A 15628-nucleotide genomic window follows, 5' to 3' on the forward strand; every position below is an offset into this window, starting at 1 on the left:
TGCTGTGACCAGGCTCAGTTACACGAGACAAAGATTTTTGTAAGTCATAACTTAATAAAAGACTGGTTTTCTTTGGCTAGCCCACAGTGTGAAATTTCCCCAACTTTCTCGGGATGCTCTATGATAGAAAGACAGTAGAATGGTAGAGCTACCATTTTCCTTAGCTCGTTCACCAATCAGTGAATTGTCTTAAATGACTGCCTGGTGGGTGGTGATTATAGTGGGAGAGCCCAGGACCCCCTTATGCTTGTCCAGTTCTCTCTCTCTCTCTCTCTCTCTCTCTCTCTCTCTCTCTCTCCCTCACACACATTTTCTCTCTCTCCTTCCTTCCTTCCTTCCTTCCTTCCTTCCTTCCTTCCTTCCTTCCTTCCTTCCTTCCTTCCTTCCTTCCTTCCTTCCTTCCTTCCTTCCTTCCTTCCTTTCTCCCTTCCCTCCTTCCTTCCTTCCCTCTTTCTTCCCTTCCCTTCTCCCTTTCTTCTTGCCTGCCTTTCTTCCTTCCCTCTTCCCTTCCCTCCTCCCTTTGTTCTTTCCTTCCTTCCTTCCTTCCTTCTTTCTTCCTTCCTTCCTTCCATCCTTCCTTCCTTCCTTCCCTCCTCCCTCCCTCTCTCCCTCTCTTCCTCTCTCTCTTTCCTCTTCCTCTGCAGTGATATTTAATAGCCAGTAGCCTTTCACGTGCTGAGTGTTTACATTGGACATGACAGTCCTCCCCCACTAGTACAGGAGGAAAAAATATTTTGTTCTACAGAACTTCCCTCAGAATAACATCTTCAATTTCCTCCCGCTTCCGGTGACTTTGCCTTGCCTTCGGAACCTTTCTCTAAAGGCAAACGTGTTTTGCTCAGAAGCCAAGTAAATCATGGCTCTCCTAAATTTCCAATTTTCAAAATTTTCCCTAGTGTTTCCCCCCCACCCCCACCCCCGCCCCCGCCTTTTTGCTACCCAGATTGCTGCCTGCGAAGGCACGATGATTTAAATAATTGATGGCTACTTTATGAAATTGTCAGCCTGGATCCATCCTCTAGCAGGCCCCCACCACCAGGCCGTAAGCAGCTAATCCTTTTATGTTGTATGCTTTGCTTTTCTTCTGTTCCTGGTTTCATTTAGATAATTATATTATTCACCCTGGAATATAATTGCCGCTATCCTGCGGTGGGAGGGGTGGGGCTGGGGGAAGGAGAGGAGGGGGTTGCCTGCCTGCTCTTGGCATCTGCAGGTTGTAAATGTCTGTTATGCTCTAGCCTCTAATTTCTTTGCCATCCCACCTCTTAAAGATTTAATTATACCTGTGTAAAAGCATAATTTGAAATCTGACTTCTGATTCTTCAGGCAGATAAAAGAGAGATTAATCTATTGTTAAACAGGAACAAGCTTGGTACAATGGGGCAGGCTTTGGCCTGGCATTCAGAGATGTGTGTTCAGCTGAACAAACAAGGTTTGAATGGGACTGTGTTTTGCCAGACACTGGACTGAGCCTTCAGAAGTACAGGGATGTAAATGAAAAAGGCAAAAAGAAAACCCTTACTCCCACCACCACGACCCACGCCAAGAGTCCGCATCTATGGGACCTGCAACCAATTGAGGATGTAGGATGTTTCCTTGGACGGGGCCCTTAACCTGTCTGCATCTGCATCTCTCATCCGGAAGCAAAGGGTCTGGCGCCTTCTTCAGAATTTCCCTGTAGCTGGAACAATCCCTGTTGTTTTTTAAAACACCAAAAGAAAATATCAGAAGGTGGCAAGCACCTTGCTTCCGATTTCATTGGAGAGTGAGGAGTGGTAAAAGGCCGGGATCATCCCCTGAGGATAGAAGTCAGCCTGTCACCTCTGATTTCAGAGTTGGCCCAGCCTGAGCGCTCGGAAAGGATTCCTTTAAAGAAATTTATTTTCCACCCGTAATCTAGTATGTGTTTCAGGGTCACAAGGTGACTTTCTCCGAGCCACTGGACGTTATCAAAGAAGCAATAACTTTGCTTCCCAATTGGTTGACTGGAGTATTTCTTGCTAGTTCCTAAGTCTGCTTCTTTTTTCACGGAGGATTCTGATACTAATGTGTTTTTCATAAATATTTTACTGTCCGTTCGTTAGGAGGGAAGATCACAAAATACTTGTTGTGTGTCTGGGTTTTTTTTTTTTTTAAATAGTCTTGTTTTTCCCTTGAAAGGGGTCTCTGATTTGGATATGGTAAAACACCAACTCAGGAACCTAGGAAAGTTAAAGATGTAAAGTAAAAGCACAATGATACATCAGGCTTGGTGACTTTAATAGGAAATGATATTCATCTCTGTCAGATCCTTATTGTGTTGGCTGAAGTAAACCTGAAACGACAGCATGTAGCCTGCTCCAAATGGAGCACAAATAACACATGATCAAATAGAGCTCGAGAGTGGATTTTGTAACGTGTTTATTTTCAGGGAACAAATCATAACCCATTTGCCTTATTGGAAAAACAATTTTCCTGTTACACGGGGAAAATGGAGTATTTAAAAAGGAAATGAATATGACAAGCAAATGGACTTGGTTGGAATCAGCAAATTTGTTTTTTATTTACTTGTTGTTTTTGCACCAGGGAAAGTGGAGCCCGAATCTGCTTCCAGCAGTAATGGTTCCTTTATGGGAAAAACAGCAACAGAATTTTGGGCATCTGGGGTGCAGATGCTTGCACACGCCCCGTCTTCTCTAGGGGTCTAGATGGATGGCAGCCTAGCGCCTTCACGTCCGCGGTGCTTAATGCTTCCCATCATTTGTTTCCTCTTTTTTCCTCTTTTAAAAATAAATCTTTGCCAGAAGTCCTCTCTTCTCTTGTCTAACAAGAAGGTACTGTGAGTCCAGTAATAATCCCTTCTCCTTTATGAAATGTTACCTACAAGATTTTTGCTCTTCAGTCCAAAGCTTCTAAAATTTTAATAAAATTTTAATAGTCGTATTAATGGGGGTGGGGGAGGCATGTTCTTTTCAGAACGCAGGATCTGGTTTAATCTCGTTGAGTCCTGACTTTCTATCATTCGGAGTAAACAGTCAGGTGGTGCTTCTGCTGCTAGACCAGGAGCCCTATTTTGACTTGCAAAGGTCGTCAGACTTTTTTTTTTCTCAAAAGGACTAGACAATGAATATTTCTACATGGTCACGTGAGTGGCGAGGTCACATCCAGTGTTCCCCCCTGTGATATACAGACCACCATGGAAAAAGCAGGCCAAATATCCAACAACAGCTGAAGAAGCAGTTGTGGTATAGGTGCACAATGGAATACTATACAGCTGTAAGAATAGATGAATCTATGCCGTTTGCTGCAGCTTGAATGGAACTGGGGGGCAGGGGGAACAAGCGTCAACTTATGTGAAGTAAGTCAGAAGGAGAAAGTTAAATACAAGATGTTCTCACCTAACTGTGGTCTAGAGTGAAGCAAGACGAGGAATGAAAGGTATCACATGATGATGGAAGATCCTTGACTGTGGATCACTGTAGAAATGAGAATGCCAAGGAAGAGTGGGGGTGAGGGGAGTAGGGGCAAGGGGTGGGGAGTGAGGAGATGAATGGCAATAACGTAAGGGCATTGGTCAGAGTCAACACTGTTGGACCGGAGTGATAGTACAGCAGGTAGGGCGTTTGCCTTGCATGAAATCAACCCGGGTTTAATCCCCGGCATCCCATATGGTCCCCCAAGCACTGCCAGGAGTGATTCCTGAGTGCAGAGCCAGGAGTAACCCCTGAGCATCGCCGGGTGTGACCCAAAAAACAAAAAAAAAGATAAATAAAATAAGAGTCAACACTGTTATAAACATAAGGCTCAAACTGTAATTAATGTTTTAAGTGAGGTTGCTAAAGAGGTGGGGTGGGAGAGAGGCAGGGAGCCCTAGGAAGTTGGTGGACGGATGCTGGCACTGATGGTGGACTTGGAGTTGGAACATTGAATACTTGAAACTTTGTGAATTAAATGACTGATCCAGGCTGTGTTGCACTAGCGTTGCTTTATTTATTGTATTGCTTTATTGCAATACCTACCTCTCCACATACGCACAAGAAATGGGGAAGTTAGACTTTGAGATATTGTTTGCAACCTCCTTTCTCGACTATGTGTTTCAAATGCATTTTTTTTGTTGTTTGTTTGTTTGTTTTTCTTTTGCTTTTGGGGTCAGACCCGGCATTGCACAGGGGTTACTCCTGACTCATGAACTCAGGAATTACTCCTGGCGGTGCTCAGGGGACCATATGGGATGCTGGGGATCGAACCTGGGTCAGCCATGTGCAAGGCAAATGCCCTACCCACTATGCTCTCACTTCAGCCCCGTCAAATTCATTTGTTTTTAATGTGAAAAGTTAAGTATAAAATAACTGATCTGGGGCCAAAGAGAGTGTACATAGGTAGGGTGCTTGTCTTGTATGCAAGTGATCCGGGTTTGATTCCCAACATCCCCTGTGATTCCCGCCCCCCCCCCAGCACCGCCAGGAGTAATTCCTGAGTGCAGATCAAGGAGTAGCCCCTGAGCATGGCCAGGTGTGACCCCAAAACCAACAAATAAAAGAAAAAACTAAGTTATCCAAATGTTTTGATATGAGATTTTTAAAAATGATTTTAGCTGCACACACAGAACTGATGTTGGGCTGGAGTGATAGTACAGTGGATAGGGCATTTGCCTTGCACGTGGCAGACCTGGATTCAATTCGCACCATCCCATATGGTCCCCTGAGCCCTGCCAGGAGTAATTCCTGAGTGCAGAGCCAGGAGTAACCCCTGTGCATCACTGGGTGTAATCCAAAAAGCAAAGCATACAAACAAACAAAAACTGATGTTGATTTCTCTTCTAGGTTATGTGTTTTGTAGGACCACTTTATTTTTGCAGTTCCGGGGATCAAATCCACCTCACTCATGCCAGGATATGCTCTAGAGTGATCCACAGCCCTTGTCCTGAAAGAGAAATTTTAAGCTAAATAACAAGATATCTTTTCCCCTCTAGCAGATTTAGAGCAAGGTGAAAGATTCAGTGAGTTTGCAGTGTTGTGCCGGCTTAATGGTGACAACATTTTGAAAACCCTCTTGCTGTTTGGCAGGCCCGAGTTTGCAATCCGGCATTCCTGTGAGCGTGGCTCCCGTAAACTCTGACTCTTCTCTGAGTCTGTGCTTTGCTTTATCACATCCCTTGCCATATCATTTGGCGCTGATCCATATTTGTGTAATGAGATAGTTTGTTGTGCCTGCAATGAAGAAAATGATTTAAAATGTTTTTTAATAAGTTAACAGGAGCAAGTGTTGAAATTACTGTAATGAGATAATGACAGTGCAGCATATTGCTTTGAAGATTGTGCTCTGGTGAAAAATATATGCGCTTAATAAATTCATTTTCACTGTATTTTCCTTGGCAAGGTTGTTTAGCATTTGCCTACTTGTCTGCTGATAGTAGAGCAGTGAGCATATGAATTGGTAGTCAACACAGAATGAAGACCGAGCTGGTAATCATCTCAGTATTGCTGAGTTTGGGGATTACAACGGGGAAAGGTCAACAACAGGACCCAGACCCATTTTTGTGCAGAGAATGTTTTCTGGAAAGATGAAAATTCAAATTAATGAACCTCCTGCCCATATAGTAGATTCGTCTTATTAACCTGTGATTGATGTAGACCCCATGTGCTCTGTCTCTTTGAAGTTTCAAGGTTTACACTTGAAAATGGTCACTCTCTTGTTTGCATGTAGTTCAGCTACCAGTGTAGGTTACGTGTGCTGTACACCATGTGTGTGCTCCATTCACAGCATACTGTAGACATACAGAGCTACATAACTGAGGAAGATCCAAGTTCTACTTTCATGTTCATCGTTTAGTACAGAGCGGCATACATCTTAACAAATCAGGATTGTATTGATCATGATTGATTTGCATTTCACGTGGCACATTGGACTGAGAGGAAACGTGGTGGGAGAATACTCCAAGTAAAGCATAAAGCATTAGCAGAGATATAGAGGCATGAGATTTTAGGGCACATTGAGTGGACTAGTACATTACCATATATACCTGTAATAATATCCCGCCCATACGGCAGAGCCTGGCAAGCTACCTGTGGCATATTCAATATGCCAAAAACAGTAACAACAACATGCTCTTCATGTTTCTGGAGTGAGCAGACACCATTGGGCTATACTAGCATGTGACAGGGATGAATGGAGATGTTACTGGTGCCTGCTTGAGCAATTGATGAGCAACGGGGTGACAGTGACCTGTAATAAAACTCCATGCAGCAATGATAATGAATGAGCTGCATATTATTTGTAGCATGGATAAATGAAAGACAAGGGGCAAAAAAGAATATATAAACCATAATTCCACTCTTTAACAGGAAAAATTACACTAAATAGCTTAGGGGTCCATATCTAAGTGGAAAAACCTCAATGAAAGTAAGGATTATTTATAAAGGCTGCTTCAGGAATGAAGGGAAATAGTTTTGATTGTGGTAGGAAGCATGTAAGGTACTGGAAAGTTTTATTTATCTGCCAGACTATGGTTGCAGTGTACATTTGCGTCATGATTATTCATTAAGATATATATATATATATATACATATATGTATATATAAAATAAACTTTTATCACATATATATCTTTGCAAAATATGTTTTATATTTTACTGTAAAATTATTTCCTATAATCTATTTTATTGGTTTACAAGAGTATAAACATTCATAGTTTTCAAGGTATAACACCTAAAGGTAGTAATACCTGGCCTCTTAATTCTCTTTCATTGGTTAGTATCTACTTCTGTTCCAATAGCACACTGTTTTGGTTCTTATAGCTTTATAATATAGTTTAAAGTTAGGACACGTGATGTCTCCTATCTTCTTTTCCTCTTGTTCTCTTTGATGGTTTGGGATCTTTTGTGGTTCCATACAAATTTTAGTAATGTTTGTTCTGCTTTCTTGAAGACTGCTTCTGACATTCTGAAAGAGGTTGCATTGAAACTGTAGAATCCTTTAGGTACTATTTTTATCAATACTAGTTCTTCCAATCCATGACCATAGATCATCTTCTGTTTATTTTAACAGTGACAGAGTTTTCAATGTACAAGCCTTTCACCTTCTTTCTTAAGTTTATTCCTAGGAACTTAAATGTCTGTAATGCCATTGTAAAAGGGGATTTTTTTTAAAAGGGGATGTTTTCTTGATTTCTTTGCTTTTTATGTTCATTGTTTATTCATAGAGTAATATAGCAAAGTTTTGCACCTTGATTTTCTAGCCTGTATGTTTTCTTTGTTTTTAATGATTCTAGTGGACTGTTTATGCTATTATATGCATATATAATAAATATATATTATCACATCATCCACAAAAAGTGATTACTTTTTTTTAATTGGATCGCTTTTTTTTTTCTTGGATCACTTTTTTAAAAGAGCTGTCTTAAATCTTAAAATGAAAGTACGAGTAAGAGGCAGATTAGGTGGTAGAATCACACACAGTTTTGACTGGGGATAGAAAGCCAGTTTTCCACGAACCTAGATTTTGTAAACTAAGAAGCTGGCATTTGCTGAGATAAGAATTACCGTAGCAACAAGTGGGAAGGCTTTTTTTGCTCTGGTTTCCTCCCATTTAGGCTGTGCGTATTCTATGACATGGTTATTCTATGCATACTTTCTTCATATGAGTGTATCTTACCGCCATCTCCACCATGATCCTGCCACGGAAACTGCTCGATGCCCATCCCGTACCATTCGTCAGTGTCCTTCAGCCACAGTCCCTCTTAGGGGCACAGTGCCCTCCTCCTCAGGCCTCCTCACGGCCTCCGGGCTTCCCACACAGTCTTACATGGATGATGTGCAGGACCTACCGCTCCCTGCCACCTCTGTCTCCTTGGCCATAGTTTCCCGCTACTCTGCCATGGACATACCAGCATCATTGCTTCATCTCTTCTTGCCTCTCCAGATTCCTCAGTCTTGTCCTTTGTTTTGGATTTGTTGTTTATGGGCCACGCCAGTGGTGCTTGAGGTACTATGCAGTGCTGGGGATCCAACTTGGGGGCTCCTGCATGCCAAGCATGCTCTCCAGCTCTTTACCAACACTCTGTTTTAGGGTACTTGTGCAGAGTGGGACCTCCCAAGCAGCTCTTAGGGGGCCCAGGGCCCAGTCTCAGTGATTCTTGGCCAGCTGGGCCTGTGGTGCAATGCCAGGGCTAAAGGATGCAGTGATGCCCTGGCCCTGTCATGTAGGGGGCTGCTAGGGATATAACCGGTGGTGCTTGGGGGACTATATGGGATTGGAGTGCACTGGAATCAGCCACATACAAGTCATGCACCTTAATCCCTGCCCTACCTCTCCAACCCTGTCCACTCAATTTTCATAACCCAACTTAACCTGCCCTTCAGGTCCTATCTCGACTAAACATCTAAACTGATCCCCCAAAATTCCGCTCTACTCACTCGATTTTCTATTTAGATCGCAACAGACTTTTGTCTTGTTGTAGTTTTTGCTTTTACTATGAAAGGCTGTTTTGTTGACTCAAGCCCGAAAATGCGAGCCTTTATCTGGAAATTGAAATTTGCATGTTTAAGTAGCCTCTACCTCATGGGAGTTTGGTTTTTATTGCTTGTATGTTTTCTCTCTATATGAAATAGAGTGAAAAACATCAGGCGTCACCTGTTCTGAAAGACGGTACATTGGCCTACTCCTTTGTGGCACAAGGGCTGCAAATTTTTACTTGTTTTTTGTTTGTTTGTTTGTTTGTTTGTTTGAAGGGACTGCAAAGATTCAGTCTGCCAGAGATTCTACCCAGGGTCTGGCACATGGAAGGACCAGGAGCCACATCTGGGTCATCCACTATTCCAGCGTGTAGTTGATTTTATGGTTGTTGTTAATTAGGGTCACACACGGTAGCGTCAGGCTATAGTTCACCGTGCTTTGGTGTGATCCAATCACGGGCTGTTGTCTGGACCATCTTTTACAGGAGTTCCTCAGGGGACTTTTCATTCCACCCAAATGTACCAACCGCCAGTGGGGCCACCTACAGAGAACAGGACGGGATCAGGAAGTTGACCTCTGCCCGAAGGGCCGACTATGGGTTCCACCCAGCATTTGGTCCTCTTAGAAAGACCTTTCCAGGGGACGCAGTGGGCTCTCTCCCCTCGGTGGAAGGAGCACTCAGCGTACGTCAGCTCCCCAGCTTGTCACTCCTGCCACATGTCCCAGCCATATTGTCTCCCTCCCACCCGGCACGTCGCATCTTTGTTGCAGTCAGTTCAGAGCTTGGTTGAAACCAAACTCCATACTTTGTGTTGGTTAAAGGTTCATTGCAGAATTGTGTCATGAACACAAGTCACAATAATCTGGTGCGTGTCTGGCATGGTGTCCCAACACTGCTAGGGCTTCAGCAGGAGAGAAATATCTGGTGGACTGGCTAAGCTTGTGAGTCTTACGGGATCTCAAAGGGTATCAAATGCAGGCGCTCACCAACCTATGAGGCATTGAATTCTGTAATTATTCCTCTCTCCCGCCCACCACTACACACACACACACACACACACACACACACACACACACACACACACACCACAGCACAAATACACGCACAATATAAACACATACACAACACATACAACACAAATACACACACAAACACACACACACATGAGAAAAAGGGTCAAACATTACATCACCTCTTTCATCAAGCAAAGAAATCAGGGATAAATGAAAGGAAATCTGAGCACAGACAATGCAGGAAGCAAGCTGAAACTAGAATTTCCTAAATTCCCTTTCTATCCCTGTCAGCTGTTGCTTCATTACCTCAGGCTTTCATTTAATCTTTCATGTCTTCCTAGCTTTCCCCGTAGTTCTTCAGTCTCGTGGAAACCTCCAAATGCCGATGATAGAAGCCCTAAGCCCACAGTTTGTCCTGGTCCCATAAGCACAGCCGTTGCAGTATCTTTACCCCCCAGCTGTGATCTGGGCCTGGAGACCCTTTTTCAGGAATGTTCCACCCTTGCTTGGCCTGAAGGATCCCTCTCTGACCCTGGGGGACTCTTAGGATCACTCAGTCCTGGCAAAACTGGACAGTGCAGGAACAGCTTCTTCTACAAGATAAATGGTAAGAAAGTGCCAGCATATCAGTGTTGTAGCCCTTGCAAGCCACTCGGTCCTCCTTTCGTCTGTTCAGCTGTCCCTTGTAGTGGGATGGTGGCTGTAGAGGAGCTGTAAATGAGCACACATGACAGTGGCTCAGAACTTTATTCACAAAAAGAGGAGGCAGGCAGGATGGGGCTCACAGGCGTGGGCCCTGGGGTCAATAGAGGCAAGATAGCTGGATTTTGTTGTTGTTTGCTTGTTTTTGTTTTGTTTTGTTTTGTTTTGCTTCTTATATTTGGGCCACTCCTGGCGATGCTCAGGGCTCACTCCTGCACTCAGGAATTATTCCTGGCAGTGCTCAGAGGACCATATGGATGCCAGGGACCAATCCTGGGTCAGCTGCTGCGTGCAAGGCCAATGCCCTCCCCATTGTACTCTCTCTCCAGCCCTGATGGCTGCATTTTTGAGTTGGGTTTTCCCGTATCATTGTAATGTGGCCTTAGTGGGCCTCATTCATCATCCATCCTCATCCATCCATCCATCATCCAATCGGACTTACACCTCCCTTGTAAGGTTGAGTGGATAATACAGATGACTCACGCGCATTCACCGTGATGCACTCTGTCTCGAGAGCCTTTTGGTTTCTTTCCTGGTAAATACTAGGAACAACGGTGAGTGCAGCTTTCTGGAGGAGTGGAAGAGTCGGAACCTCTTCTAATAATCAACAACTGTTATCAGAATAATTCCAGTGAGGGGGGCAGAAGCACTCGAGCCTCAGGCCCCTCCCCCGGGCTCTAGAAGCTGCACTGAAAGCGTGGCCTTTCGGTGATTCTCATCCGAAGCTCTAGCAAACTTTCATTACAGAGGGAAAGAGTGAGGAAAAGCCCCCCACTGCCTGCAGACCGAGATTCCGGACAATCATCCTAGAGCAGTGAGGGCTGTACTAGCTGTTATGTCAACCCAGCAGCCCGTAGGGGGATCAGTGCTCTGAGTGGTCTCTCCTCCACGGAAGGGCTTTTGCATAAAAAGGGTCTGAGAGGCCAAGAGAGACAGTACTGGGGTAGAGTACTTGCCTTGTACACAGCCAACCTGGGATCGGCTTCCAGTGATCCCAGGAGTGATTCCCAAGCACAGAGCCAGGAGTAAGCCCTGAATAAGCCCTAAGCACCCCTGGGCATGGCCCAAAATCCAAACAGAAAGGATCTGATGCAGTTTTCCCAGTTTAATTCTATTTTGATGATGAGCCACATCCAGTGATTTTAAAGGCTTCCTCCTGGTGGGACGCACTCCTGGTGGTACTCAGGAGACCCTCTGACCTGCCTGCGATTGAACCAGGGTCAGCAGCATGCGAGACAAGTACCTTGATTCAGGTACTGTCTCTCCAGCCTAGTTTGTGTCTTTTTAAGATTAATGAAATTAGTTTGCAAGCGTGACTCCTGAGGGTCATTGAGGAAGATATTTATCGTCCACACGGAATGGCCTTAACACCAACTTTCTAAATGACTGCCCTGTCTCTAAAAGCATCCGGGGCATTTTCTTGATCCAGTGTCACGCATAGGACAGTTATTTAATACTTGTTCATTGACTGAAAGTATTAAGCTACCCAACGTTCTGCGAAGTGTTTCCTTCCCCCCTTCCTTTCAGAGTGAAGGAATACGTAGAGAAGAGCTGCAGCTCAGGGCTTGAGTATGTGTGTTATGTGGACAAGCCCCAGGTTTGATCCCACACCAGTGAAAAATAAAAGAGCGAGGGGAATGGGAAGATTAATAAACAAAGCCCCAACTTGGGGTAGTTGCTCGTTTCTATGGCGGGAATGCTCCCAGTATGGCCAGCCCACTGATGGCAGTGCCGGGATGCGATCGGTACTACGAAATCCTTTGACAGCATTTCCACCACAGCATTCCAATGGATGCAGATAAACTCAAGGCTGAGGTTAGTAGTGATACATATTGAATAAAGCCTGTGATGTGTGTGTGTGTGTGTGTGTGTGTGTATGTGTGTGTGAGTGTTTGGTTTTGGCTTTTGAATTATACTCCACAGTGCTCAGGTGTGCTCCTGTGTCAGAGGTTACTCCCAGTGGTGTTTGGTGATCAGACATGGTGCCAGAGATGAAACGGAGGCCAGCCAACATGCCAGGCAACACTTTAGCCCCTGCACTAGCACTCCAGCCCACCACGTGATTTTTTTTAAAAAAATTTTTATTAGAGAATCACTGTGATGTAGAGTTACAAACTTATGAACGTTTGTGTTTGCATTTCACTCATACAGTGATTGTTTACCCATCCCTCCACCAGTGCCCATTCACCTCCACCAATGATCCCAGTATCCCTCTCACCACCCCCACCCTGCCTCTGCGGCAGGGCATTCCCTTTTGTTCTCTCTCCTTTTGGGTGTCGTAGTTTGAAATAGAGGTACTGAGTGGCCTTCATGTTAGGTCTTTAGTCTACTTTCAGTTCGCATCTTTCAACCTGAATGGGTCCTCCCAACATCCTCTACTTGGTGTTCGGCTTGGAAACTGGCCTCACATGCTGGGGGGAAAGGCAGCTCAGATAGAGAAGGGAACACCAAGTAGAGGATTTTTTTTAATCATCATCATCATCATCATCATCATCATCCTGTTGATCGTTGATTTTCTCGATCGGTCTCAGTAACATCTTTATTCGTCCTAGCCCTGAGATTTTAGAAGCCTCTCTTTACTCCTCCTTCCCAACAGTGCCACATTGGAGGCTTTTTCAGGGTCAGGGGAATGAGACCCATCATTGTTCCTAGGTTTGGCGTATGAACACACCATGGGGAGTTTTCAAGGCTCTCCCATGGGGGCAGGAAACCCTCAGTATCTTGCCAGGTTCTCCTAGGGGGAGAACTAGGCTATAAGGTGACTATTTTAGGCAATAAGATGATTATTTTTAAATAATAAGGTCACTAAAGTCCTCAAAATTAATAGTTCTTTTATAAGTTAATAGAAGCAGCTCCATCACCTTTCTGTTCTTAAGTGTTCTGAGGAGAAAATACTCTCCCAGTGAATGTGTTGGCTAACATTTCTGAAAATGTGCTTCATGGAACAGCTTATTTACTTATCATTCCCTTAAACAGTGAGCTTCCCAAAAACAGGCATGACACCTTGATTTATTATTTGTTCCCAAGTGCCTCACTAATGCTTGCACATAGTAGGTACTGCGGCATTTGTTAATCAAATGAATCTTTACAGGTTTTTTTTTTTTTGCATTCTAACCAAATAAATAGTCTATAAAACCAAAGGCAAAGATTTTCTTTTCTTTCACTAAACAAATCATATTTTATTTTGGCTCACTTTGACAAACTACTTTTTTGATTGTTTATCTCTGAACTACTCAGCATATGAAATATTAATATTTTCAATATCTTGCAACCAAGGATGTCTTCATTTTGTATGGGCATAGTGTTCAAAGAAACAGTTCATAATATAAATGTTTTGGAACTGCTTTTCAATAGAATGTCAGTTTTTTTTAATCTTTTCATGCTTTTCTAAACCAACAAGATGTTCTCGATTCCTGTGATATGTACATTACTTGTCTTTATAAATTTCAGCCAATTAAAATTTTTTTCTCTGGACAGTACATGACTTTCACATTTGGGACCTAAAAAATTGGCCATAATTAGAAACACAAGCATCTTTGTAACTTAGACTATTCTAAAGAGAAAATACTTGCTCCGTAGCATTGACTAGTATTTCCCAAAACGTGCTCCATGGTAGTGATCTATAACAGAAGTCTCCAAGCTTGTTTGACCTCCCGTCCACTTTCAGAGAATTTTTCTCCATACCTCCACTCTGGAAATCTGCCACCATTAAGGGAGCAAATTGCTCCTCCCTCAAATGCACTTGATCTATGGCTGCCTGCCCTGTGAATCACTCCAGACCCCCTGGAGTACTGGAGTGGTATTGCCCACTTCGGGAAACACCCCTCTGAGAACTGATTGGAAAATAAAAATGGACTGGGGGAAAATTAAGTAAATATTTTGATAGTAGCATGTCACAGGAAGATGGTAGTATAGGTTAAATATTATCTCCCATTGAAAGAATATCAGGACCTGGTGTTCCATGGAATAATCTTTGGGAATTCATCTTTTGTAAGAGAATAGACTTGTAGAATCACATAATGCTTAGAATTGAGAAATACCTGGGAGAGGATTGGTCTCCTTTCCCACATTCCTACCCTTAGTCAAAACCCATTGTTTATCTTCTTTCCTCCAAATGACTCTCCAGCCACTGATGAATGAATGAATGAATAGTTACCTTAGTGGAAGACTTGCCCTCCCTCAGGAAGCCCCCTTTCCTGCAGGCCTACCTTCCTTTCTCCCTTCATTCCTCCCTTCATTCCCCCCTTCCTTCTTTACTTCTTCCTCCCTCCCTCCCTCCCTTCCTTCCTCCTCCTTTCCTTCCTTTACTTCATCCCTTCTCCTCTTCCTTCCTCCCTCCCTTCCTTCCTTTCTTCCTTCTTCCTTCCTTCCCTCCTTTCTTCCTTCTTACTTCCTTCCTTTTCTCCCTTCCTTCCTCCTCCTTTCCTTCCTTTACTTCCTCCCTTCTCTTCCTTCCTTCCTTTCACTCTTCCTTCCTCCCTCTCTTCCTTCATATTTTTTTGAAAAATAAGATATGTTCTCATAATTGCAGCAGACATTCATTTCTCTGAAATCCCCCTCTCTAGTTTTGCCATCTGGAATATTGACAGAACAAGTTTGCTTTCTACAGAATCTCTTGTTTTCTATTAGCTTTTTTTTCTTCATACAGAATATTCCTAATTTCTTAAAGAAATATTTTTTCTTTTCATCATCAGAAGAAGTTCATAGAATTTTTTTCATTCTGACTGCTCTCCATTCTGTGTGGTCAAGGCAAAGTCTCTTAAGTAGGAAATATCTAGAATTAACTTCATTCTCCTATTGTCATTGAAGCACAGATGCTTACCTTTTGGTTTATCAATTACTTCTGGAGCCACTGTTCTTTGTTCTGTTGCAGGCAGTTTTCTAAACTGGGAATGTAACAGGCAAAGGAGAAACTTGGTCATGTGTCTGCGTGAGCTTTCTCTTCTTACCTAGGAGTGGAAGAGGGATAGCACTGTAGCACTGTCATCCCATTGTTCATCGATTTGCTCAAGCGGGCACCAGTAATGTCTCCATTGACTTGTTGTTACTGTGAGACTTGTTGTTACTGTTTTTGGCATACCAAATTCACCTTGGGAAGTTTGCTAGGCTCTGCCGTGCGGGCGGGATACTCTCAGTCGCTTGTCGGGCTCTCTGAGAGGGACGAAGGAATCGAAGCCAGGTCGGCCATGTGCAAGGCAAACACCCTACCCTCTGGAAGAGGGATAGGAAGTAGTAAATATGGGTCTCAGGTCATCAAAAACATTATCTTGGCAGTGAGATAGGCCGTAATTATCTGGTAGGAAGTGTTTAAAGCAGTGTTTTGGTCTTTAGGTGCATGGTGAGGGAAGGACTCAATAGCCTTTTGCCTATTCTTGAATGATACAAAAGAACCAATGAAGTCATTTTTTCACATAACTATTGGTTATCAGTGTGTGCCCAAGAAGCAGTGAAAGCATTGTACAACTGGTCTCTATACACAA

The 15628-nt window shown here is 43.5% G+C and overlaps 1 protein-coding gene across 1 annotated transcript in view; it reads left to right on the forward strand.

Annotated features, from left to right (window-relative positions):
• The window catches only part of EXOC4 (exocyst complex component 4), an 858640-nt gene that overhangs the window by 612804 nt on the left and 230208 nt on the right, over positions 1-15628 (forward strand). The gene's annotated exons all lie outside the window — the stretch shown is intronic.

Source organism: Sorex araneus, chromosome 1 (genome assembly GCF_027595985.1).
Source record: "Sorex araneus isolate mSorAra2 chromosome 1, mSorAra2.pri, whole genome shotgun sequence".
Lineage (NCBI taxonomy): Eukaryota > Metazoa > Chordata > Mammalia > Eulipotyphla > Soricidae > Sorex > Sorex araneus.